Here is a 25472-nt window from a genome sequence, read left to right as displayed (position 1 = left end):
CTCACCTAGCACCATGATGGGAGCCTCAGTGGTGACCCCATGTTAGTGCTCGCAGAGGACGTCTTCCCACCCACGCGTTAAAAAGTCCCCAGTGTAGACACTTCCATGAGCTCTTGTGAACATTTTACTTTTGTTCTTTCTTGTTTTGTTTCCCTTAATCTAAGAGAAGTTACTCAAACTGAGAACATATTGTTGCTCTTTGTGTGTGGAAAAACATAACATAGCAACTTGTCTTAGCTTTCTAATAGTTTCACGATGTGCTTTTAAACAATGTCAAACTTGTTCAAGGCTCGTGACATTTGAAGTTGGCAAGTAAATCAATGTTTATTTTCTTTCAAAAGCAAAACTTTTTAGAAATAAAATGGTTGCATTTATTTCAAAGGAAAAATTTCATCCCTGTTTTTTTTTTTTTTCCGTTTTCTTTTTTTTTAAAACATAAAATGCTGTGTATGCAGGATTATTTTTATTTTGTATGTATGTTGCAGCGCTCAACATTTTAATTGCCACTTCCTCAATAAAACTATTGGAAATCTTCCATCTTGCCATTAGCACTTACAAAATAACTGTTAACAATATGTTATCCAGACACAGAAACTTTATAATTAACATTGGACTAGTCTTCAAAGTCTAGTGACTAAAATATATCCTATAAAATTACTGGACTTCATTCAACGCTATTCTGCTGGTTTAATGTTCAATAAATGTGTTGAGGGGAGATATTTGGCAACATGAGTTAGTCTCTCTGGCAGAGAGAGTGACTACAATAGGGTTTGCTCTCTGCTGTATGGCAAAAGCACCAACACTCTATGAGGCTACAGCGCAAACACTGAAAGGTTGCTGCTGGTGTGAAATAACGTAGCTCCCAGACACACTGCTGTGCAATCCTTCAATGCGGCGCTCCTCCCTTGTCAACTGACAAGGAATTGGACAGTTTTCACATGAGCAATAAAACACAACAGGCAGTGTATTTCTGGATGATTATAGCACAACTGTGGTAGTGTCAGAAGTCAGGGGGCTGAAGGCCAAGTGTCTTAACTACGGGAGAAATGCAAGATTGGCTCTGAAGTGTCTTAATGCTATCCCAAAATGGAATTTCTGCAGTACATTAAATAAAAAGGAACACTTAGACCTGTGCCTTTAACACAGACATGGACATGACATCATTGGCAGCTAATTAAAACTTCTTCCAGCTGCAGCCATAGTAGGCCATTCCACTGGTAAAGAGTTTGGAGAACAGGATGAAAAGGTCTGGTATGTACTTTCTTTTGTATTAAAATATGAGAAAAGTATCAAAAGAGTTCTGTAGGATCACAGTCATTTAAAGCAGTATCTCCAAATAATCTGGCCATACAAAGCTCTTACTCCACAGGAAACATCTGAAAAAACAAACAAACAAACAAACAAAATAACTCTCCTGCTTTTTGAGACAAAAAAAGACTAATGGACCAATGTACATATTGATACAGTCTTGGAAATTATTTTTTTGGGGTAGAGCTCTGAATGAATCCAACAGTATCATTGTGTTCAATATTCTAGATACTCAGGGAGAAGCAGTCACTGTCCTAGTGTACTTTCAGTCCTTTAAAAATATGCAATACTTCACATGCCAGATGATATTTCTCTTAGAAGCTTCTGCAGGCAAGAGTCAGGCTGCCCAGGGCTCCTGCCTAGAAAGAAAAGCAGAGGAGTCAGAAGTAGAATCCTTGGTCTTAGAGTCCCAGGGCTCCATGGTGGCTTTGGTGACATGCTTGCAAGGCAGAATATGAGGACATTAAAGTGCCATAAGGAGCCAGCCCCAAGGTCCACCTGGAGTGGTGTCCTGCCTCCAGGGGTGAACCAGGAGTGCCTGGACAGGGAGGAAAAGGCCTCCAGAGGGGTGCGATGGAGCCACGCACAGCTCTACCAGGCCAGTTTCTCAGATAAGAAAATGAGAATAAAGAGAAAATTCATAAATTTACAGTATAAATATTAATACAGTCTTGCCATATCTGAAAAACAAAAGTACACATGTGAAAAGCAAAAGTATCTAGTTTTCCAGACCACGTCACTAACTCTTTACAGATAGCAAGCACTATAAAAGATATATCTGCAGCATCTGGGGCAAACATTTCTTCAGAAAAAAAAAAAAAAACCTCCTAGGAGAAGCTGTTTTCTTATACTCTCCCTTTTCTCTGCTCACAGGTCATTTGGTGAGGCCGCAGGTCAGAGTAAGGGCTTCAGTGCAAGAAAAGTGCCGGGGAAAGGCTTTCATCTTCTGTGCTTGTTGCACACACCAGCATTTCCCTTCTGTCAACAATTCGGACACCCGGTCAGACCAGTTATTTTCAAATTATTTGTCACTGTCTGAGCAGGTTTGGTCTCTTTGCAAAATGTGATTTTTCAGATCTGTCAGAAGCAGGAACAGACATTTAAGCAAGTGGCTGGGTTGCTGAGGGGACATATCTGTGCTTAGAAATGTCTACTAGGCCATAATGCAAGCTTGTATCTTCTGGACCTTTCTTTTCACCAAGACAATGGGCTTATTCTGTTCAGTGATTCCCTAATATTAAAACTGGATAATACACTTTTGAAATAAGTTACAGATCATTGTGGGGGTGTTTGAGTTGTGCCAGTATAACATCACTATATTGTGACATTCAGGTCTCAGATGAAAAACATGGACAAAAATTTTTGAAAGGAAAAATATCCTTTGTTGATACACTGTCAAGCATTCAGGTGAGAAGAGCAAAGGCATATTGTAGGACATCTTTTCTGTGCATGTTATTGCAAACATCACATAGTCATCAATCATAAGATCAGAGAAAAGAGATGTTTTAAGGACACTAAGGAATTATCTAGTCAATTCATCTCTGCCGTGTTCCTAGTTTAAATTATTTCTTCTTTTGTGCACAAAGGGCAGAAGATTTTTTTTTTCCATTCTTGCTGCCACCCTCATGTATGTGAAGACTATTATCACAATTTCTTTTTATTCTATTGAAGACAAAACAATCTGAATTCCTTCAGCCATTACTTGTAAGATATAATTTTAGGCCTTTGATCACAGTCAGTGCTCTCCTCTGGTTTCCACCCACCCATCCATCCATCCATTCATCCATCCATCCATCTATCCATCCATCCATCCATGTCTTTTTGTAGTTCAACACCTAGGATTTATCCACGATGAACAAAATGAACAAAATTAAAGTCTCACAGGTGGTAATTCTGTATGAATACAGTACAACTGCCTTCTTCCCAGCTGTGTGACTGGAAGTCAGAGAGAAGAAATGTGAATCTTTCATGATGTAACCAGGGTAGGCTCACGTTTAAGACAAAACATTTCTGTGTTCATCATTCAATAAAACTACTTTCATCTTAAATTTTATTTATTTTTGTGAAGATTTGTTTGAATGCTCATGTAAGGTGAATGCAACTAAGACACAAAGTAACAGACACAAACAAATATTCCTAAAATGTTAACTCATGTTCGCACTGAGTTAACAGAGGTACTGTACCCTTCTTTTGGGCAGCTTAAGATGATAAATTAGTATGCAAATTTGATGAGAATGATGGTAGGTACTCATTAAACTGGTGATGGGTGTATGTCATCTTATCATTTTGATAATTTAAGAAAAGTCAATCAATGTTTATGATTAAAGTACAATGTCTCTCATGCTGTAGCTGTTCTAACTGGAAAGAAAAAAAAAAAAAACAAACACGCACATAAAAAAAACAAGCTGCCATGCACACAAGCTGTCCTCAAGATATGCTTCTATCTTGGACCTGTAAAAATGTTTTTGACCCAAAGCCTTGTCTGTTTTTTCCAACTATATTAGTCAGCCTAATAAAAGAGACTACCTCTGTCCATAAATTTTGTTTCTCTGGTGGTTTTCACTATAATATTTGCTACCATAAGCCCCTAGGAATTCACAGATCTCTTTCTCTCTGTCTCTCTCTCTCTCAAATTCAGATGAAATCCTATCCCACTACAAGGCTGTCTCCCTGTGTAAAAGAGCGGTGTGGTAGTATCAAGGGTTGCCATCAGATGAGCTGACAGGCTGGTGCAACACTGCAGTTCTGGTAGGAGATGTGGTCTTGCATCCCAAAGCCATGCAGACAGCAGAGATCAGCGCTGCACTGGTGCAATTACACCGGTGCCAGTCCTGGAGAGAGCTCTCCCAGTGCTCCCTACTGCTCCATTTCAAGCCTCAGACATGCCTCAAACCACTTGTGAGACTTCAGTTCCTTAGGTGCATGGTGACTTTGGAAAAACATAATCTCTATTCACGAGCAGGAGAAAATCACCAAATGATTTGTTACAAATTATTCACCATGCTCTAAGAATAACCAACTTATTTCATTTAAAAGAGGGCAAAGAGGTTCTCTGTAAGCACGTGAGCACTTTTCCCCAAGGAAAATTTCATAATGGTTAATATAAGCAGAGCTACAGTAGTGCATATGGTTAACAGCTGCTTTAACATGATATGGCATAACAACTGTCTGGAAATCATTAGCCTAACTTTTCTTTAGTATTTGGATAATTAACTAACAGACAGAACTATTTCAGCTTATCAGATAACGCATAGATATGTATTTTTCTGTATTATTTACAGTACATATAGTCCCTTTTCTCAAAATAATGCATGAAATGATTGCTGAGGGGATAAAAAAAAAAAATCATAGGTCTCTATAGATATTTAACAGCTATTTAGATATTTCCAAAACATTGAAACATTCATGGGTTCCAAAGAAGACTTTCCTTTAAGGAAATTAAAACATAAAACTGTATTACTGTTAAGGTTGCATTGAGACTCACAAAAGCCTGGAAGATAGATATTTATATATATATAAATTTTGTTATATATATTGAACCATAAAGCGGAGTTCTCGGGGACTTTGATAATGCAGATCACCTTTTGGTTCAAAGATTTTCTAGTGGACCTTTGTTGTTCTTCACAACTGCCACCCTCCCTCTCCTTTATCTGCCATTAATAATTTTGTTGCAAATAAAACTACCTTTTAGTTTATACAGTGGTATAAGTAAAAGTTCTCATGTTAAACAGAGACAAAATTGTAGAAAAAGAGAGATCAGCACCAAATATGAGGGCAAAATAAAATTCCTGGCTTTGTGTTGATCTACAGAAAGCTAGAAGCCATTGTCCTTTTGCATGAAAAAGTATATAAATATGCAGAAAGTCAAGCAAAAAAAGCATGAAAAGCAGAATAATTACTCCAGCCAACAACTCTATAAGTTGTTAACATTCCTCATCCAGAAGTTAAGTTGCACATTCAAACTTCATTCATTCTTCAGAAGAATTAAATTATAAAAATAATATAATTGCCAAAAACTTCTTTAGGAAGAAAACATGTTTGAAGGAAGCACCTAGAATTTAGACTGTATGTAAGTAGCAGAAATAAATAATTGAAATTGTAAGATCTGAATCCTTGTCATCTTTCCATGAGTCCAGATAGAAGAGAGATGAATAATGATGTACAATTTTTCCTTCTGCTTCCCAGCGTATTTGCATGTGCATATTTGTGCACCTGTCCTTTCTTGAGGACAGCTCAGAATCCATGTTGAATACCCATAGAAAGTTAAACCTATACCCTGATGCAGGTGCATGTTCTTTCAAGTGGGGAGGTGGAATGCTCTTAAAGGCTTGGTTATAATGAAGTTTTAGGAGTGGGGAGGGAGAAGGGACATGACTAAAGTACAAATGGTTACCCAGCTGCCTTTGAATAACATGAAGAGTAGTTTGACCCGATTGACTTTTCTGTTGTCTAGTACTAAATGCAATTCCCTCTCCAGCTTTTCCATAGACCATAGCTTGTTTTACCCTTTTGGACCTCATATGTACCAAAGCATATATTTCTTTACAGCACACATCAGAAAAAAAGTGGTAAATGTTAATCCTGCAACGGGCATTGAAAGAACAGGTGTGTTCTTGCTTAATGAAGATAGATTCCATTTCAACAGTAGCCATTTAGTAAGAAATATGTGTAATACCCGGCTACCTGAATCTGATGTATCTTGGCTCTGCTAATACATGCTACCATAAGAGTCAGAGACAAAAAGCTTATTAAACAACAGTAGCGTTTCCACAAACTCACCACTGCTATTAATTAACTGCCTGTTAATGGATGCAGCATGCTTTCTAAAGTCCAAATGTATTTATTATTGGTAGGGAGTTCAATAACAATCCTGCCATACTCATAAGCTTTATAAACTACCTAAATGCCTATTTGTAGTCCTCATGGGATGGTATTGTCAGTAAAGATACCTGGTGGTATTTCTACATGTATATGACTTCGGTATGATTCATGGTCCAACATGACTAATGACTGCGATTCCTGTAGGGTCATGGAGTAGGCATATCTGATGGCTTTTTGTCACCAAAGCTTTCTGCAATACAGATCAAAAGCTCACTTAACTTAGAGCCATAAATTTTGGGAATAGATGTAGCATTTAATTTGCTCCAAGTTTTGTTTCCATGGGAGATAAATAACTGAAAAACTCCTATTTCCTCAGAAATGTAATGAAATATTTCTTTTAGATATCCATATAGCAGAGACTACTCAGCTTACAATTTTGTCCAGTGCTGCATAGTTGGACCTTAAATCTCAGGAGAAAAGTTCATTGCATGTTGTCTTCTTTGGATTTGACCCACAGTCCTAGCAGAGGCAGAAGAAAGACAACTGTGGCTGAGAGGGGTCTTACAAAGTGCAGGAGTGGAAGTCCCGCCATCCTTCAGCTGAGTATTCGCCTCTTTACAGAGGGCACCACAATACTTTCGGAGTGCCTACCACAAAGTTTCATAATCTAGCACATTTTGATCACAACATCTGAGCCAGGTCCCCAGCCTCACCAAGGAGTTTACAGGAGCATGATATGAAATTTCCGATGTTACTATTGCTGCCATCTTTGTGCAAATGCAGGCATACAGCCATTCATATATGACAGGTCGCTGGAGGATTATGGAGTAAACAAGATTGTAAGGATCTTGTGAGTATGGGTGAAAAGTAACTCTTATTAAGGGAAAAGGGTTTTTACCTCACTTGCCCTTTTTCTCTCTTATATGACAATAGCTAGAATAAATCTGCACAACAATAGAGTCAGATTTCTAATCACAAAATAATGTCTCTGTTCTCAGCACATTGGCTGAGAAAAAATAAAAATAAAAATAAAAATCTGTTCCCTTTCCCATTGTTGGCCTATGACCAAGTTCCATGTGGGTCTAATACTGCAATCTTCATTCAGATAAGAAGAGATTTATCAAAGTGAAGATCAGGACTTTTGTCTATAAAATCAGCTGGTTCCTGTTATAAGATTCATTCAATCATGATGACATTTGTGATATCTACACCAAAATCAGCAAAACTCATTCCTTTTGCTTTGCAAGATTCATCTCATTGTATCTTATCAAAGTCTTTTTGTTACTCAGACCAGCAACTGTAAAAAATTATCAGAAAAAAATTCTGGAACTGCTTAAGACTACTGATTTCACGTGGGGGATGGGTCGAGCACATAGAAATCTTCTATTTGAATCCTGAAACAAATGTAGCACAATAAAATTGTCTTCAATATTATAATAAATTTAACGAGTCTTAGAACAATTCAGTCACAATAAAACACAGAATCATGCAAATAACACAAATAGTAACAGACAAATCCTAAGAACTAGTATTGCATCTATCTGACAATAATAATTGTAGGATGAAAAATTAAATCAAATCAGAAAAAAAAACTTTCAGTTGAAAGCTGACTATCGAGGTATTTTATAATTTAAAATACATCCAAAATAAAAGCAACAATAAAATGTTAAGTATCTTACCATACTACTCATATATTGGAGGGTTATTTTTGTTGATGTTTTGGTTTTTTTTTCAGTATTATATGTTCCATCTTTGTTTTCAATATATAAGCAAAGTTTCCTGGGAATGATCGTCATGGTCAGCTTCGTATTTAGCATTTCTCTTCTGTTATTTGGTTCTGAGAGGTACAGCGATGACATGAAAAGAAAAATAATGTGTCAGTGAAAGAAAAAGAGAAAAAAATATCTATTCTAATCCCATTTTCTGTAATAATATAGATACTCTTCATTTGTGAAAACCAGTAAATAACCCATTGCAGCTCCTAGACGCCTTTAAAACTTGAATCTACCAGCCCACATTTGAAGAATTCCAGTAAGATTTTTAAAGGACTGTTGTCAAAGAACAAATATCTACAGTTCAGGAAACAAAGTTTGTTTCCTAAAACCTTCTTCAAGGAAAAAGTATTACTCCTCACCTTTACCAGTTTCTGAACACATATTTAATCCATGATCTAAGTAATTTATTCTGGCAGAAGAGCTTTTCTTTTCTTCTCTTTTCTTCTCTTTTCTTCTCTTCTCTCTTTCTTCCTGTGAAACAAGTAAGCTATCAGAACAGTTTTATAAAATGTGAAGATCTGCTTAATAAACTCCTTTGAGGGTAGTTGGGACACAGATGTTTTTTATAGTTATTAGTTATAGCTTAAGATAAAACAATGATGGAAAATTAGAAGTCTGAGTTTTATACTGGGTACCTACTAAATCTCTTTTCTATTGGTGATTTTATCCAACAGTACACAACAAATGCATTACTGCAAAGTATGCATTAAATATTCCACACATATGTCGCCAGATAGTTGGATGACATAAAAATAATACAAACACTTGCACCCGTCTTCCACAGGGGAAGAATACTTCTATAATGTGGAGCATTCAACCATTTCATATTCCAAACTTCATTTGATACAAGAGAGTATGCCACTTTTTCCTTTTTTTTTTTTTTCTCTTTTTTTTTTCTTCACAGCGAAGAAGTAAAACTTTTCCCATGGATTTTTTTCTATAATATATAACAACAAAGCCTATATTACTCAGCTCTGTCTTTGCAGAAATAGGAAGGCTTTTGCTTGCTCTTGACCATTGGCCACAATAGACCGTAACCTTTGGAAATGACTTGTTCACAATTAGTGGCCTTGCTGGTGCTCAGGGATCTGTATTAATGACCTGGGCCTGGCTCTTCCAAGCACTTCACATGGAATTATTCCTGTCCAGAAGAGTTCACAGGCTTGAAAGGCACTTTATCCTCAGCTAACAGAGGCTGGTGCAAGATTCTCACCAAAGGTAATTGGGCATTTCATGGCTGTAAGGAAGGGCATGTAACCTTCAGTTCCCCTACAGGCTTTACTCTTAACTGCTGCCCAAATATAGGTCCTCCTTTCTCAGATTTTGTTATGTCAAAGTACTGTAGCTGTTTATCCCTTCCTTCGCTCCCCCCCCTCCGCTCCCTTTCCCACCCCCCATTCTCTTTCAAGCCCATTGCTTTTCCCCACAGAACTTATTTAAGCCATCAGGGGTTTATATTTAGCTCTGGCAGAAGCCAGAGGGTATGTGTCTGCTCCCACCTCCAGTGATGTAAGGCTAACCCCAGGACCTCAGTGTCCGCACTTCCAGCCGAGCTCAGTGTTTGGTGGAGTAAGGCTCAGAGCATCGATTTTCCCATGCCCTCAGACTTTGCTTGTTGAGACTCCAGCCTTTTTGATTCAAGCATCTCTTGGCTGCCTGGTGGTGGCTGCTACAGTTAAAAAAAATAAAATAAAAAAAATCATCATCATCAGTTCTTATACATTGAGATCCAAACTTTATCTGGCATGAGCCAGCCAGCACAACCCTATCAATTGAGGCGAGGCTAAGCTGCCAGGTTATGTCACCTGAGGACCTGGCCTCTGGTCTCTCTTGAAGTTCACCAGAAGATTTTCAGCCAAAAATCTTCAAGTTTCTTTTCCAGTATTGGCTGCTTTTTCCAGCAGTGAGAGCAGAGTGCTCATAAAATATGTACTCGTGTTATTATTATTGTACAGTAACACTAATATTATAGTAGTACCCAGAGGGCTGGAACTAGGTCCCACCAAGTTATATGCTGAGCAAACACAGCCGTGGGACTCGGCCAAGGAACTAGCATGTCAGGCGTCAGCCCTGGCATCAAGTACCACCATGCACAGTGATGGAAGTACCAAGCAGGAGGAGACCCCAGGGGCTGCAGGGTAAGTGCATACCAGCCATTCTTCTCCAAATACCCATCTCTTCATGCCCTGAAGGTGAGTTTTCACCATCCTTCTCACAACCTAAAGGAATCTGATGAAGAAAAAAAAAAAAAAAAAAAAAGGAAACAACAAAAAAACACCCACCTTACAGAATGCAGCATAAGGCTGAGGGTGAGAAAGAAGGTTGCCATGATGTTCACAGAACAAATAAGAAAATACTTGATCTGTGCACTACCATAGGCTTAGCTGGTTTGTTTTTCAAGATGAATAGTCCAGTCATGAGCTGACCCTTCCAGAGAGACTTTTAATAGGTTAGAATAACCAATAACCTTTACAATCCCTCTTGGGGTGCTGAGATCACCCTTTTAAATCCAAAAGTGAGAAGGCACATGCTCTTTAGAAATTGTACAGTTCCCAGTAGGTAAAAGGGTAAATGACAAAGAAGACACCAAACAGAACTGGTCTAAATGAAGCTTTCCTTGTTTCAGATACATAATCTGCTGGAGAGACATGGGACTCCAATGTTTCTCTGTTTGTTTATGTCAGTAAATAAATAATAATTAAAAAAAAAAAAAACATTTCATTTATCTTAACATTACGGTTAAATATTTAACTTTGTTAGCATGAGAAAACTCTAGTTTCTGTGTCAGTTAGTTTACTGGAGAAGCAACTAGTGATTGATACCTGCAATTTTTTTGTACCCTCTAAACACTACACTTTAACTGATAAGACATTTCTCAAGCAAAATTTCAGTCACGGTGCTTTTGTTTGCTATATGTCCTGGGATACCTGCAGGCTCTCCCCACTCTTCACCATTCTGCAAGGTACTCTACAGGCACATAATGTTTCACAGACCCTATTTCAAAGGTTTCTAAAATGACGTTCACAGTTTCTGGACTGGATTCTCTGTTAGTTTAGATTGGCAACCCTACATTGACTTCAGTGGAAGTCTGGTAATTTACACCAACTGCGAATTTGGATCTTTATTTCTTCTTCTCTTTTATTTCTGAGGACAGATTGGTTTATTTTAAAAAGCTGGCTGCTGACTAGAAATGTGTGAAATAACTTTTTTTCCTGCATAAATATTTTTAAACAGTATTTTCAAGGATTTTGCAATGAGTTACATGAAGCTGGCAAAACTCTGGTACCCCCTTCATCTTGTGCAAACAGAATTATGTAAAGAACAGGCCTATGGGACATTAACATGTTCAAGCAAAAAGAACATTAAAAAGCAATTTTTATTTTTATTTTTTTCCCCAGAGACCTTAACCTTTCCCCATTCTGGCCCCTGGGCAGGTGACATTCTACCATCTAGAGATTTTACCTGATTTATCCTGACCACCCCCATTAGATTCTTTTTATATTCTGGATAGGACCAACTGGCCAGTTTACTGCTTGTGTTTGCCATCATTGCAATGAATAATTAATCTCATGCTGAGTCTCTCAGTCTATAAAGCCTACTCCAAATTCAATTAAATTTCTAAGTGTAGGCACAAGGCCATCTTAAAGTTGTTTTTCCCTTGAATTTAATAGGTTTTGGCCTAGAGAGTGGTCCTCTGCCCCAGCAGTTTCTCCCACATAACGGAGACTTTTCTCATTCTTCATTATTCAGAATTACCTTGAGATCTTCCTAGTAGTAAGCACTCACTTAGCCATACACCTCCCCAAAATGTTTTAATGTGATGAAGCCACCAAAGCATTTCTAAACATAGACCACAAATATTCATGACCATGCTGTAAATGGTTTCTGCATCCCCTTGAGAATTGTCTAAGGCCAAAAGTCATAGCCAAGGAATGGAGTTTAAAACTTTGACATGAAAATCTTGGAACATCTGGTCCTTGAAGGATGGCTGCAGCAGCAACTAAGGCTGCAAGGATATCTTTCCTTCTCCAGCATTTTCTCTCACCCGACTCTATCCATGCTTTTGGTGTCCTCTCTCCCATCCAAGAATTTCTTTCCCTTTTCACCAATGTTTTTGGGTAGCTGGTCTTCCTCCACACAATTTCTAGTCTGTCTCCTGCTGCCAAGACAGTTTGCACACTGTTATCACCAAAGAAAAATATAATTATTTGGGCAACAATAAGACACACACCACTAGACACATCCATGCATGAAGGATATCTTTGGTCCCTCCTTTGAGTTTTAACTACTTTCCCTTCCTCATCTCCAAAGGCTGTGGTGGACATAACGGTGCAAGGCTGCATGTGGGTGAGGGAGACCTGCCAAGGTCCCAACACCAGGAACTGTTGCAGCTTTTTGTCATTAGGGCCTTCACAGCTCCTCCTGACTTTTCCTTCATTTGAGGGCTTGTGTGCCTCGTACCATACACCCCTACCCACATATGACAGCAATTTATGCTGCCACCTGACCCTTCCCACCCACCCTGGTCCCAGCTGCCCTGCCTGGTTGAGCCCCGAGGGGCTGCTTCCCAGCTGCACACCAGTTCTTCATCTTACACTCCTTTCACACATGCTAGCACACAAACCCAGCTCTCAGCTTCCCCCTTCCCAGCAGGGGCTGGTTGAGAAGAGGGATGCAGAGAGCCTGAGGAGTCCCAGCCACCTGAGATGTTGCCTTCTCCTGGAGGTGGAGAGCAAGGCACAGGGGGGCAGGCCAAGAGGTTTTCCTCCTGATGGCAAGAGCTGAATTTTATAAGGGGGGGTGGAGCTCTGCCTTCAGATCTTTCCTGGCTCTGCTCCCAAGGAAATCATGTCAGTGAGGAGAGCTGGCAGCACTGCTGCCTGCCCCCCGCCCCCCCCCCCAGCTCTTCAGCCCAGGAGGACTTGTTCAGCTCTCGGCCTGACAGCTTCTGAATGGCGGCGGAGCTGCACGTGGGCCTGGCCATAGCTCCGAGCCTTTGCTTTGCCTCTCCATCTCATCTATGAATCACAGGTGTTGTGCATTTCCCTCAAAGGACTGAAAGGAGTTTTCAAGAGCTCCAAAATCACTCAAAGTTAATGGGAGCTGGGAGCCCAAAAGGCCCCTGAGGAGCCACACTGCCCCAGCGCTCTTCAAGTCCTGATGTGCACTGGAACTGGGATTCCTACGGCACAGGATGCTTTTAAATGCATGTTTTGCTCTCTCACACAACTGGGAGCCAAGAGCTCGGCAGCTCTGGTCTTGCTTCTGTAATTAAACTTTTCCAAGGCATTTAGGCAAGTCAAAATCCTACTGAGCCTCTTTCACCATCTGTAAAATGGAGATAACAATATTTAAGATCCTTCCAAAGTAAACGTTAATAAGGCTTCAGCAGCTTATGAATGCATAGGGTCTTGAAGATACAAGGCACTGGGAGAGCATTATGTGTTGTTGTTACTAATTGTGAATATCCCTAGCTCTAGTTTGTTGTCAATTATTATTAAAAGTGAGAATTTGTGATCCAATGTAATATTACTCTGAGAAGATTTAGTATCTTTCACAGCCTGTAAATAACTTCGTTGTATTTGTCTGATGCAGAGATGGTAATAGGAAACAGATTTGAAAAGTGGTGCAAAAAGGAATGTGTGGTTGTTCTGACAATATAGTTTTCTTAAATTTAAACCTGATAAATCAGCTTTGGGATTATATTTTCTCTGAGCAGAATATTTTTAAAGGAGGCAACATAAATGAATTCCTTAATTAGAACGTAAACATTAGCAATATGTTTCTACACTTCTGTTCATACTGATGAATAAACAGATACATGTCAGGGATTTAAATGACATTTGGCAAGGAGGTATAGGGAATTTTTTCAGAATCTGCAGGAGGAATCTGAGGAAGGTCTTCTGACTACCAACTTTTTGACCCTACCAAGTGAAAAGTGACCCATGGATCACAAGACTAGATACATCAGTGCCACAAAGGGCATATCAGCTGCTTACCAAAAACATATGTCTTCACTACCATGAAGTACCAGTCTAAAGCTTTCTAAAATTTTGCAGATGAAAATTAATTGTACTGCAGTAAAGATGTTAGATGAACTGGCTCCTCATATGGGAAGTTACTCAGGCACAGGAAAGGTCTATGCTATTTCTTTCATCTTCTTCCATTCCCCTCCTCCCCCCCACCTCCCCTGCCTCAGGAACCACAGGACACTAGATATACCCACTGAGGAACTGCATGAATGTTTTTTTTTCCTTCTCTTTTCTGTTCATTCCTATGGGTTCACACTACCATAAGCTTCCCTTTAGTGGATGCTAGCCCTCAAAATCAACCTTATTCTAATGGGCTGAATAGCTTTTGACTGCTGTGCCATGAAGAAGTCAGTCTAAGAAACACATAATTTTTCTAAGGGAGACGGGATTGCTCTATTTTTATTTATTTTTTCCTCTTAGAGATTTCCATCCCTAGTTGAGCAGGTCTCCATCCCCTAACAGCAAAGGGTTCCCAGCCCTAGGTCATCGTGCACCAGGTGAAGGATGTTGATGCTGTTATTCTTCTTTTCATAGGCATGAGTAAGCATATGAGTGTGGGTAACTGACATGAAGCAGACAATTTGTCTGCAGAAAATGAGGTCTGGACTCTTTCTTCCATGGCTGAGGTGTTTGGGTTTTTTTTATACTCTCAAACCTCATTGAGCCACTGTGTAGCTCTGGTTATGTGTATGTTTTTGTGTGCTTTTCAATGTATCTTCTCCTTTAGATTAAAATCCATACTTTTGTTTTTCAATAGCAGTTTTGGAAGGGTCAGCTCTCACGATTTTATTATACTTGGTAGTGACTTTCAGAGTATTTGGTTCTTTAACAGAATCTCAACTTCTGTGGATCTAAAGCAGATATGAATTTCTCAAAAGAACTGAAAGGAGTGAAAATGTTAGTCTTTTCCATATTTATAAGCAGCCAGTTATTTTTGAATCTATTGCAGATGTATCCCATTAACTGTCAAGTTACTTAGTAAACCCACCAAATTACTGCACACTCACTCAATAAAAGTGCTAGATATATAAAAGAGCAAGGAAGTTTTTCTTAAACCTAACCAGGAAAAAGGAATTGTGTTTCTTTCTCTCTCTCTTTCTCCCCCTCTCTCTCCCTCTCTTCCTCTCTCTCTTTCTTTCTCTTTTTCTCTCTTTCTTTTGCTTCTATCTTTCTTTTATTTCTTTTTAAACAAGGAGCACAGCAAGGGAAAATGAATGTTAAAAACCAAGCAGAACAAAATGAGGGCTTACATTTGCAAACCTCGACATACCACATGTGCCTATAAAATACAGGAAATGGGTACAAATGTGAAGCTGCACACAGGATTAGAGGCACATGAACACATTTAAAGCAGGTGGAAATAATGTCAGCTGGAGATGTAATGCCAGGTTTGTACCAGTGCAAGGGTAGATGGGGCTATACTGCCATGAGGGTATTCTCAGTACAATTTTCTGAAAATAAACTGTAAACGCAAGGAATTTCTGCTGTCCTTAAACAAATGTACAGATGTTAGCTGCATCTCTTCCCATTGCTTTTAAAACAGGAAAGCCTCCAGGCCTTCAGCTCAACTGCAAAGCTTTACAAATCCAGTAAGCTACTTTTTCAACAAAAGGAGCCTTGGGGAACATCACTGAAGTAACTTTTTTGTCAACTGGCATTACAATATCATGCAAGGCCAACACACAACATCAAGCTATTGGGAAATCCAGCCTGGTGAGAAATTGTCCTTGAATAAGTGTGTCATGCATTAAAACAATGATGGGATGTACACAAGGCAAGTAATAAGATGGCCTGTACTGCCCCCACAGACTCATCCCTGCAAGATCAGCATGGGTGGGCGTAATCCTTCACAAAAATGTCTCCATTTTCCCCTACAAATTCCCAAGTAGGATACTTTTGGGTAAAGTAGATCAGAAAGAGCCTGGCAGAATTGTCATAAGGTCTAGAGAGGAACAAACTTTTCATGTCTTTTCAAACAATCCTGCCAGTGGTGAGGGTAGAAGTAACTTGTCATTAGCTATGCCCAAGACTATGATCTCTTCTCTGGAGGTACTGGGGGCACCTGGAGCTGACAGAGCCAAGCAGTCAGCAGGGAGAGGGGCCAGAGCTGGCACAGAGGCACAGAACAGGATGGTTCTTACCCTGTTTGCATCCTCTGGGGTATGACTTGCTCTGTGTGCACAGTTGGTAAAGTTTACTGCATCTTGTATCTCTCCTGCCAAAATCTCATTCACAGTGAGGATCTAAATCAAAGGCTCTCCTACCACTATGGCTCTGCCTCCTTGTAGCAGCTTAGATTACACATTTTCCATAAACTAGAAGAGCACCCATCTCCTACTACTTAAAAGCAACATCTGAAGAATTGACTGGACCCAAAGAAATTTGTGTTTCCAAAAAAGACAAAATATGAATGATTTCAGAGTCTGGAATCTCTTCAATCAGTGCCTTCCAAAAGCAACCCTATCCCTGCATCCAAAATCTACTGAGAGAGAGAAAACAAGCAAACCTTTCCCACTTCTGAAGATATGGCATACTTTCTCCGGTGCCCATTAAACACGATAGTAAGTTTCCCTCCTCTTTGCCAGGTTAAACTACACATATTCCTTCCCATTCTCTTGCGCTGCCTTCCAGAGCACAAATAAAGCACCATCTGGCCCTTCATTAACTCTATTTGATTTCCTTTGATCTCATGTAAACGATGAGAAAAAGATCTAAGACTCTCTTCTCCTCTTTAGACATATGCATAACTCACATCAGTGTCAATGGGAGTTAAACATCCCTATGGAGAGGAAGAAATAGAAACCACTGTGTATTTCACTGCAGCATCCACACATTTGCAAAATGGAAACAAAGTGGTCCAAAACCTAATTCCCAGATCAAATTCCTCCAAGTCTGAAAGTGGACCTTAGAGAGGATGTAGAAATACCAGGATACTCTGACATGACACAATAGGGTAGTTGATGCTCTTATTCATAAAGCAAAACACCTCAGTTGTCATGAATTCAACTGGCAGCAGCTCAAAAAGAAAAATAATAAAATTTAAAATGCATTTTGAAGTTATCCATAATTTACTTTATCTTCCTCTTATGTATAAGATAAAAATTGTTGCGAATTAAAGCCTGAGGTCGCAGAACCTTCCAAGACCCTTCTTCTATTTTCTCCCCAACCCCCCCAGACAACACCATCTTTTCACCAGCATTATCTTCTCTTATTGCTGGTAGTTTGTAAGAGTAAAAGATGTTGTCTTTATTTCAGGGCTGGCCAAAGAAGCAATGGATCCAGAATACTGGCAATCACCTGCTAACACCCCACACATCCCAAAGCATGCAGGGAAGTTTGTGCCCGCATAACATTACTGACTGTGGTGGTGAAGGCTGGGAGCTTGTGCACCCCATGGAGAACCACAGTCATTCAGGAGATTACGGTCAGGCAGGGAGGCAGGGACTCCCAACATCCTTTTAAATCCCCTGGAGAGAGGTGCTTAGGGCAGAGCCTGAACAAGGCCTTCACCCTGTCCTGCTGCACACTCTGGCACTGACCACTGCTGCCAGGGGGGTGCTCAGCCCCTTTCCATCCCCAGTGCCCCTTTGGGGAGGCCTCTCACTGATCAAGTGATGGATTTCAGGTTGATTGAGCGTGGCGAGAACTGACAAGTGTACCCAGGAGCTCATCAGTCCAAACACATGCGCACACCTCAGCACTCACCCCCTCCACCCAGCTGAGGCTCTATATGTGTGTCTATGCCCGTATATATCCAAAATACCCACTCACACACAAACACATAAGCTCTGCTCTCGCAACCCGTCCCCTCGAGGTGTCCCCAGCTCCAGCACTGCCCGCAGGCGCTGCTTTGCCGCTGGACCAGGACAAAAGCAGACGGTGGGAAAGGGGCCGGGGGACCGAGATCCGTGGGTGCGCAGCGCCCTACGGGACCCGCAGCGCCGTGCCGCGGGCAGCAGCAGGGCCCTGTTTTTTTTTCCCCGGCGTTTAACGCGGGCTCTGATCTGGTGCAATAATCAATAACCATCCTTCAGTCTTTGAACACCAGGGGGCTGAGAGGACTTTTCAAGACAAATTCCTCGGGCGATGATGTATACTTCACACTTACTGTGCACTTTCCACTGAGGAAAAGGAGAGAAAGAGAAATAAGGGAAAAGAAAAAAAAAATAAAAATAAAAATAAAAATAAAAAAAGAGAAACAACAAAGGAAAATATTACATTTATCTACGGAAATCAACGGCTGAAAGAATCCCGACCGCAAGGCATGCCTATATTTAATGGGGAAGACTTTAATCAATAAATATGCGTGCGCGTGTGTGTATGTAAGTTTCCATATACACACATACATACATCTATACATAATATATGGATGTATGTTCTCATGTATATGTGTATGCATATGCACACACGTACTGGTTTATTTTTAAAAAGGCGCCAAGGGGCTTTACACACGCAAACCTTAAAGGAGAGTGGCTTTCAAGCCCTGGTTTGCGACACGTAGCTGGAGCCTCCACAAGCGCTTCGCCCTCGCCCCGCTCCCCGGGTAATTACAAGCAGAATGCTCGCACAGTTTTTAATAACTGTCTCCCTTTCAGCACATCGAAAAAGCAATATATTTAAAAGATATATTATGTATGCAACATTTGATAGGGAGCTCCGGGGAAATGATCTCCTGGATGTTACTCTGGAAGTATTTGGGGCTGGCTGATTGCAGAGGAATGTAATTTCGGCGAGCCAAATCCCTTCTTTCAGGTGACACGGGGGCTCCGACCGCGCTCACGGGCTCCGCCGGCATGGGACGGCGCGGGGAGCCGCTGCGCAGCAGAGAAGGCTCTTTGGTGGCTCCTTGGAAGGATGTTGCCCAGCTGGGGCTCAGCTTTCTCCTCCACAAATGGGTTTCCACCCGAGATCCTACCCGCTTGCCTCTTGTTCCGAAGGCTCGCCCCAGTCGCCCTCGCCCACCGCCGGGGTGGCCCCGGGAGGGCGTCGGGGCGCGGTGGCCCCGTTCCCACACCAGCTACCCCCAAAACGGGGCAGACGGGGCCGAGGGAGAGCAGCTGTGGGCTCCCCTCGGCAGCCGGTGTGCGCGCATCTCCCCGGCCCGGGGCCGGGCTGCGGCTTCGGGGGACCGCGGAGCCTTCCCGGGGAGCCCCCTCGCAGCCCCCCGGAGCTCTCCTGGGCTCCGGGGGTGCCTGCGGGAAAGGCAGAAAGGCGAGCTGAGCGGGGCTGAGCCGCAAATCCGAGCGAGAGGCTCCGGGACGAAGCCCTCGGGCTCCCAGCCCCGTTTCAGCTGCCGGGTTCAACAGCAGGCAGGGAAGGTGCGCTTCAGGCAGCGGGGCTTTTCAATTCCCCTCGCATATAAACACAGGAACGGCCTTTCAAGAAATTCAGACAACTTTGTAAAACACCATCGACTCACACGTTCACACCGAGAAGAGCAGTAAAAGGGTATGAGTGTAGGGTCTGGATTTTATGTTTTCCTGTCCTCTGGGGTCTGGTTTTAGACGGAGGGAATTGGGGGGGGGGGGTTATTTTAGGGATTTTTTTTTTTTTCTTTTCTGTGTGGGGAAAGATTAACCTTTCAAGCCGAGAAATACAGGTGCTCCCTGGAATTTCCCCCCCAACGCACATATCTAGACAAGAACCGCAGAGCCGCCTTCTGCGGGACAGCGAAAAGGGAGATTACGACGTTGAAAGCTAAAACAAAGGGCTCTCGTATTTCCCACTGAGCAGTGCCGGGCTAGTTATGGCAGGGGAAAAGCCAAGTCCTTCGCAAGTGAGAGAAGCAGGAAGAAAGCCAGTTCAAGGCGGAGAAGCAGGGGCTTTCGTTCAGAAATTAATCTGCGCTTGGAGCAGGGAAAAAAAAAATACTTTTCCCTTCGCATCTGTACGATTATTTCGGTTTATTTATAGCTGGTGGGGAAACATCGTCTTTTCCTCTCCTCCCTGGAAACGGGAAAAGCGCTGGTAGCTTTCTCCTGGAGGAGAAGCGTTCTCGCCGCTCGCAACAAGCGCACTTGGCGATGCTCCCCGGTCCCCTCTCCGCTCTCGCCGCTGTCCTCCCGGCAGAGCCCGTCCTTTCCCCCCGCGTTTCAAAGCACTGTCGGGAGCTCTTCGAGGCGGGGGACATGTACGAGGGAAAAGGAGGCCCGATTCTGCAGTGAGATTCGCGTAAAGTTCAGAGGAAGTCTCACTGGACGCGGAGCCTAAGGTCAGCTTCTAAAGCAGCCTACTGAGTAGTTTTGTGGCTATAAAGTCCTTAAGTAACCTTGCATTTTTTTTTTTTTTAATATATAATCAAGAGAAAAAAAGAAGAAGAAAAAAGAAGAAGAAAAAAAAAAAGGAAGCCTTATTTGACATGGTTCAGTAATAAAACAATCGAAAACACTAAACCTCTCCCATCCCAACGCTCCAAGAAGGGAGTTTGCAATTAGCTGCAAAAATCCCCCTGTGAGTTAATGACCTAATTTGTGAGGTATAAATTCACTAACTGACTTTGCTTTCTTCTTCTTCTTCTTCTTCTTTTTTTTTTTTTTTTTTTTTTTTTTTTCCCTCTTTCTTGGTTCATTTATTTTTTTTAATTGCTTTTTTTTTTTTTTTTCCTGGACCTCCATGGAAATGTCTTTATTCATTTGTTTGTAATACAACAAAACTATGACTGTGACACTTTGCCGCACAGTATTCAAAGAATGGAAAATACTCGCTTGGGTACCCTTGGCTTTGTAAATAACTGCTTTGCCAATAGATGGCATAGTGTCCTTTCCATTGTGCGGAAGCTCCGGTTCCCCGTTTTTTTTACCTTGCTTGTTTGTTTTGCTCGCAGCAATTTTTTTACGCATAAACGTCTCTTTGCGTTTCCTTCCCTGGGGTACAGAAAACATAGGTATCTTTAAAAAGGTATATTGCAAAAATTAAAATTACAGATGTAATACATACTGTGAAACCTATAAAAATGCGTTTACAATGGTTACTTAAAAAAGAAATTTATAACTTTCATATGTACCTTACTCGTGCAATATGCAACTGCCATATGTTTCCTAGTTCCATAATTCAGTTTTTCCTGGACAGCTGGAGCAGGTAGTACTTCTTAAAGTACATTTCATGTAATATGAGAAGTAGTCCTGACTAAAGACCGAGGGTTACCATAAAAAGACACAAGCCTTGCTTAAAAAATGTTGTTTAACTACACATCATTTCTTACAATGGTATGATATAAATGTTCCCGTAGACTCACGTTATGATAAAACGGGGATATACTGTATCTTTTTACTGCCGAAATCCCAGCCTAGCAAACATAAATATTTCCAATTAGTGACTCTACTCTAAACTACGGTGATTTAAGGCTACTTAATTTAATTTAATTCCATACATGTTTTCATATTTTTCCTGAGACAATAGTGAAAATATGAGTTAAATTTATAGGAAAGCAATAAAAAAGTAAAGCCAGAGGTTTCTTCAACCCTCATTTAGCGTTTGCAAACGTTTATTTTGTGACTGCAGTCATGAAAAGGCTATTTTAAAAAATCGTTTGTCTGAAACGAACAATAAATGTAAGTGGGAGCGTCATATTAAAGACTGGAGATTTCCTTAGAAATGATTCATACTCGTGGCTGCGTGATTCTGAATAAAGGTAGTAATTTAAGCGCTATAAAGCGCAATCGCCAGAATATTTATAATTTTAACACGGGTGCCTTTAAACAGTATTTTCAATTCTTTAATGCGATTCCTCAGTATTTGCACCCGTCTGGAAAGCCGACCGGTTGGCTGAGCGTTTATTTCCGTACGCTGATCTTATTTATGCTCAGCAGCAGCAGGGGAGCGAATATTTCTTTCCGCAGTTTTAAAACGAGACCTGAGGCTGCGGGGGCACCGGCCGGCAAACACTGCCCGGCCGAAGGGCTCGACGAAGAAGGCAGGAAAAGGCCGGCGGCCGCCGTGCGGGGGGCGACGCTGGGCTGCCGCCGGGCCGAGCGCCCCGACGGCGGGCACCCCGGGCCGGCCCCGACCCGTTCGCCCCCTCGGCTCCCGGCCGCCCCGGAGCAGCGCTGCTCAGTGCTGAAGCGGGGACAAAACGCGCTACCCGCGCGTACAAGTCCTCGTCTAACCCCAAGCACGGCGCCTGTTTGAGGGCCGCTCCCGGCAGGTTGGGCTTGTCTTGGGGGCGACCGGCGACGCCCGCAGCCCGCGTTAAACCGGGGTCACAGCAGGCGACACTGGGAGCTGTGAGCGGTGAGGGCGGTGGGGTTCCTCTCGCCTCCCGGGCCCGGTCGCCAATTTTCGGCACCCAGGCTAGGAGCACCGATAGGGATGCTGCTTGCACCCCTGCCCCGCAGGCTGGGGCCGGCTCGGTTTCTCCCTTTGAGAGCTCCCAACTGGGGCCGAGCCCGGGTGCTCTCAGGTGCAGGGGCTCCGCTCCCCCGTTCCCCAGCCTGGCTGCGGTCTCTCGGGGCAGTGAAACCGAGCCAGGCCCCGGGACGAGGACCGGGGGCTCCGCGGGCCTGAGGCCGCTGCGGTGCGGGGTGAAGCCGGTGCGCACCCGCGGAAGGCGACCCACGGGAGCAAGGAGCCGGGCCGGCTCCCGTCGGCAAGCTGAGCGAGGTCCCGCCGCCTCTCCGGCCGGCTGCTCCTGCTGGCTCCATCGTGGCTTCTCCTGGCCGGGCTGAAGCCCTCCTGGAAGCCGAGGAGCAGCCCGGCCGAAGGGCCGGCTCCGGGGAGTGCCCCGGGTAGGCTGTAATACCCCACCGTGGCCAGGGGGGCTGCAGGGGCTTCCCTGCCCCTTTGAAATTCACTCCACGCTTAACCTTATCTCAAGCTCGTTTTGAAGGCGACCTGCATCTCTGGAAGAGCAGCTCCAGGTTTGCCGTGCGCCCCGTTAATGGCAAAAACGGAGGTGTTAATTCTCTCTCCAACGCACCCAGGCCTCCTGCTCATCCGCAAGTGCGGAGGGCAAGGGAAAGAAGTGGGGCGAAGGTGCTCTGGGGAAACAGGGTTTACGCACGAATTTCTCGCTGTCGTCTGTATTTTCTCACTAGATGGTCGTGTTTGGCTGTCTAGCCCCCGTCAGCTACCTGCTGTCAGTGAAACGATTAGGCTTACTGGGGGAAAAAATGGATAATAATATAAATATATTTTCCTTAGTGACCGCTCCTACGGTCCCCTGCTGGGAAGTTACAGCAAATCGTGATTTACAGAGAAGCGTACGCTGTGGATATTCCTTTCCTCTCTGATGGCACCCGGCTCTAATGCTCGAAAAGCTTTGCAGAAATCACACTGTGATACGGCAATACGCGGCCGTAAGGATCTCCAAAATGTCATTCGACATTCTCGAAGAGAGAGAAGGAAAATATCCTTCTGGTGGAAAACAGTTTAGACATCTTTTTCGGAAAGTCTACATACACGATTCTCCTACTTCAAATAAGCAGCGCCTCAACCAAGTGCCTGCAAAGGCAGCCTGCATTTTAAAGTCCGGAAATAAAAGAAAACCCAGAAAGGTGTTTTGAATATATATATTATTCCATTAGCAGATCACTATATATAGAGATTCTTCTCTCTTTCATCATCCCATAAAAAAATTAATCGGACAGACATATGGATCACAGGTTGTTCGATAAATTTAAATCCATCTTATTTAAATAAAAAAAAAAAAAAGGAAAGAGAAGAAAAGAAAAAAAAAAAAAAAAGAAAGAAAAAAAAAAAGGAAAAGAAAAGAAAAGAAATGAAAACAACATGCCACAAGTAACCTACAGAAATCTGGCAAGAAAAAAAAATCCACAACAACAACAAGCGCCCACCCTCCCGGGAAAGAAAAAGAAAAAAAAAAAAAAAAAAAAAGAAAAGAAAAAGGGGGGAGGGGGAGAGAGAAGGGGGGATTTGCCCCTTCCGCCGCAGCGCGGGCAGGATGCGGAGCAGGGCGGGGGTCGGGATCTGCTCCGCGGGGCAGCGCGGTGGTCTGAGGCCGGGGGGGTTGTCTCGAAGCCCCCCCGGGGCAGGACCGGCCATGCCGTGGCCGGAGCCCTCTGCGGCCCCCCCGCCCCCCCCGTGGCTCGGCTCGGCTCCGCTCCTGGGTTCGGCGGCTCCGCGCCCCGCGGCCCCGCGCCCGCCGCCCCCCGGCTCCCGCGCGGTTCCGCGCCCCCCCCCGGACCGCCGGGCGGGCAGCGGCGGGGGTCGGTACCTGCTCCCGCCGGCCCCGCCGGGGCTGGGGCACCGGTGGCCGTGGCCGTGCCGCGGGTGGGCCGGGGAGGGCGGCGGGAGCGCGCCGCGGGGCCGCGGGAGGTGCCGTCGGTGCGAGGAGGCTGCCGGAGCGCTCTCGGACAGCTCGGCTCCGTTTCCTTCCTTCCTCGCCCTCCCGAGCTCATCATCCCCATCGCGACGGCGTTTAAACTCCGGCGAGCTCCTCTAGCTTAGCACGTTGCGACCACTCTCGCACATCTGATTTCCTTCAGATTCAGTCGCGGCTGGAATAGGCAGAGCAGACAGGCTTTAGACCACGGAACAGTTAATATGTCCCAGATTTAATGTAAAGATAAACTAACTCCGCAGCACTGTTCGTCGGCGACAGGCATCAGGCATTTTCTGCTATCCTATCGATTCCGAGCGACAGCAACTGCAAGGGATTTTTTTTTTTTCGTAGTGTTGAATTTTTCTAAGACAAATTGCCATCTCTTCCAACGTGGAGATAGTTAGCGCTTCTGTGGTAACCTACGGATAACACTTCTGCGTCGGTTTCGTGGTGTGTGTTGTTGGTTTTTTTTTCTGCTTTAATCAATTATCTATCTGTCACATACCTATATTTTCACGTCTCGAAAGCGCCCCTACTATTTAAGTGCTGATAACCTCATTCGAGGGGATAATTTATCTCTGGGGTATATTTATTAGTCAGCCCTTCCTCAGCCTCTCTGACGAAGCAGCCCACTCACTATTGAAATTAGGGATAAATTTGCATTTCGGGGATAGGTAAAATGCTCTAGTGAAAGCAGTTACGTCTCCTAAGTGGCAGCTATTTCCTTGTCGGACTACAATCAGAAATCTTCCAGTTCTCTCAGCGGAGCCACTCGACGGTCCGGACAGGACCTCCGAGATGGTAGCACAGGCGAACCACGCTAGGAATTCCTCTCCTTGCTGCCCGATGCAGCCAAGAGAAGCCCAGATCCCATCCCACGAAAGCGTGAGCTTTTCCCCAGGATTTTTTACACGAGGATTTCTGCTCCTTCACCGGAGCGTGCCACCTCATTCGGCTCTGCGCAAATAAACAAACAAAAGCCCCCAAAATGCAGATCTCCCTCAGAGAAACGAAGAAAATAAAATAAAATAACATAAACAATAAATCTCGATAACTTTTTCCCTTCCCTGGGAGCGCAAAGCAGAGGGTATCTGGCTCCAAAACTGCATCTTTTAATAAGTTTTGCTCGCTGGAAAGATTCGAAAGGATTTTCCCTGTGACTATTCTATGCACCTGAATACGATTATTAGCGAAGCTGCCTCGGCTGGATGCCCCCATGTTGTACAAGGCTCGCTTTGATTCCCTTTTTAGCGCAGC

The 25472-nt window shown here is 43.2% G+C and overlaps 1 long non-coding RNA gene across 3 annotated transcripts; it reads right to left on the bottom strand.

Annotated features, from left to right (window-relative positions):
• Positions 1-409: 409 nt before the first annotated feature.
• On the bottom strand, positions 410-24408 carry LOC311434857. 3 transcript variants are annotated; one of them, XR_014691777.1, is made up of 6 exons: positions 12606-12745; positions 11950-12063; positions 9404-9573; positions 8264-8375; positions 7809-7966; positions 410-1667 (listed from the first exon to the last, which is right to left on the bottom strand). It is a non-coding gene; the product is annotated as an uncharacterized lncRNA (long non-coding RNA). The 3 variants fall into 3 exon arrangements; XR_014691778.1 differs by having other exon boundaries at positions 410-1376; XR_014691776.1 differs by lacking the exons at positions 11950-12063; positions 12606-12745 and adding an exon at positions 24108-24408.
• Between the last annotated feature and the right edge of the window lie 1064 nt (positions 24409-25472).

This window comes from Aythya ferina (genome assembly GCF_964211825.1).
Source record: "Aythya ferina genome assembly, chromosome: 3".
NCBI classification, from domain to species: domain Eukaryota; kingdom Metazoa; phylum Chordata; class Aves; order Anseriformes; family Anatidae; genus Aythya; species Aythya ferina.
The sequence above is the reverse complement of the archived record's forward strand: the minus strand, read 5'-3'. Positions and strand labels throughout refer to the sequence as shown.